This window comes from Electrophorus electricus, chromosome 21, assembly GCF_013358815.1.
Source record: "Electrophorus electricus isolate fEleEle1 chromosome 21, fEleEle1.pri, whole genome shotgun sequence".
Classification (NCBI taxonomy): Eukaryota; Metazoa; Chordata; class Actinopteri; order Gymnotiformes; family Gymnotidae; genus Electrophorus; species Electrophorus electricus.
Genome location: NC_049555.1, coordinates 8427557 through 8430072, shown reverse-complemented (window position 1 = coordinate 8430072; position 2516 = coordinate 8427557).

Below are 2516 nucleotides of genomic sequence, written 5' to 3'. Positions count from 1 at the left end.
TAGTCACTGTTTCAGCCTGGAGTTCTCACCTCCTGCTGGGCTTTCTGCTGTGTTTGTGAATTAGCAGAGCGAGGTGTTTCTACTCTGAGGACGCCAGCGCTGCCTCAGAACTACACAGAGCTCACAGAGTCTGCCACAAAAAGCCAAATGAAAAACCACAGGGGATACTATAAGATAATGTGGTGTGTGTGTGTGTGTGTGTGTGGGGGGGGGGGGGGGGGGGGGGGGGGGCGGGTGGGTGTGCACATGCATTTGTGTACTGTATATGTTTGTTACTGCATGGATACCCTTTATAACTTACTTGTATACTGTTGGATCACACTTTTGACTCTGTGTAACTAAATAATTAGGTTGTGTATAATAGAATTGTTAAATGCTGACCTATTCAGCAAAAACGAATCATCCAAAGATCATCATTAAATGGTAGAGTGAGTATCCAACTGGACATTCTCTCATTTAGGATGATCTCAACACTGCAATGTTTTTGAGATTCTAGTTAGTCCACTCCATGTTACTTGATAACACTGGAAGCAAATTCACAGTCACAAACCACAAGAAGAATGTGACTGTTGGGGATGCAACCTACCAAATATTAAATATCAAAGAGAAAGCCAAGGACAGTAGCATCATGCTGGGATTGGATAAAGTGCAAGAGGCACTGGAATAGTGCTTGTGGATGGTGTATAATGAGAAGCCAGAGACTGGCTCAACTAAATGGGACCATGATTTTCCTATAGCTCATTCTGCAAGCCTTTTTCCTTTAGCCTGTATCTTGAGGTGCCCACTTAGTGTAATAAAATAATATAGCTCCTTTGTGTATTTTTGAATTACTGCCTCATTTTCTCAGTACTTGCAACCATAATGTTCCCTGAGCTGCACTTAATCAACTCATGGGAAACACTTCCTTGCTTTTCTGGTGCAGTGTCAAATTACATTTTATGGGTCACAGGTCTGTACAGGTGTAAAGAAGTGGTGCAACACAGCCAGTATGTAAAGACAGAATCTATCCTTAATAGAATTTATGCTTTGTTTTATCATCCAGTATTGTATAGTGATTACAAAAGCATATTTTAGTTGTTGTTTTTTTCTTCACAATCTCCATCATTTTATACAATTATTTTAGATTATTTCTCTGCAATTGCATACCTATTCCACAGAATCTGGTTTGATTTAATCTACAAATTGCACTTGGACAATTTATGTCATTCCTATTGAATTTACAATGCTGACGCAATAGAAATTGATCTAATTGATGAAGGTGTCCTCTCTCCGTGGGCCGTCCTTTCCTGTCCAGACCTAGAGGAAGTGGAAGAGGACGCCTGCGTCTTGATTTAGGCATGACGGTGGGAGGACCTGACTCTGGCTCGGAGCTCTTGAGGAGGCCATGGAAGAGGCCATCCATCATGTGACTCGGAGCTTGGCCAGGGAGCCGCTCCCCCAGTCTCTCCTTCTTGTGATGGATGACCATATCACACGGGTTTCTTATTATTTCAAAAGAGGCCAAAGGAAAGTGGTGAGCGAGTTCAAACACTGGACAGTCACTCTTGCTAGTAGAGCCCATGTTCTTCTATCAGAACCTAATCCATTTTAAAGAGTGGCTAGATAGCGGCAGCGCTGCGGTGGTTGAACGTCATTGGGTATTTTGCTTCGATAGGTGTTCTCTGGAGATGGAACCAGCCACACACAAGAGCGATAGCTCTCTCAGCATTGGAGCATTGCTAGGAATTTAAAGCATGCACTCACCACCATCATTCTAACGGCAAAACATTTTGTAGAAATATTGCAAACACTTCATTCGAGGGAATTGAGGGAATAAGTCAGATTAATTTGAAATTTAAAATTTAATTGTAAATGCACAACATTGTTGAATGCAATATTAGGCAGACTGTTGCAGTGTGAATAATATTGTGGATAATAAACACAAGCATCAGAATATAACACCTGGAACCCGTCAAATGTTCCAGTTTAAGAATGATATCCTTGCTCCTGGTTCGATCGAATAATTCTTAGTATTCACTGCAGGGTCTTGTCTTAGAAGCTGAAAGCATTAGTTGTCTTTGAGAGATATGGACTGTGGAGCCGATTTGTAGTCTAGACTGGTCTCCTCACGTGTGCCAAAGCAAGAGGGAGAGAGAAAGTGGGAGAGTGAGAGAGAGAATGGGGGTGGGTGGATGAGAGGAGAGAGGGGAAAGGATGCAGGAGAGAACAGAATCTAATGCAGCGCAGTGTCATTTATCGGGGAGGAGAGCACCACGCACAGACAGCTATGATGTTTCCTAGTGGTGCATTCCTCGAATGCATCAACCAAAAGAGAGGAGCATGCCACACTTCAAACAGCAAGTCAAATACAGGGAATACAGCATGCTTTTTCTTTTTCCTCACCTTTTTTTCTCCTTAAGCCCATACTGGGAATATCTGAGGACAAGTGTGTGTCTCAGTGACAGGAGTTCTTGTTAGCTCCAGTTGCAAAGCTGAGTCACCAGAGGACTGCTTATGGGGGTGAAGCATTGTTTGAT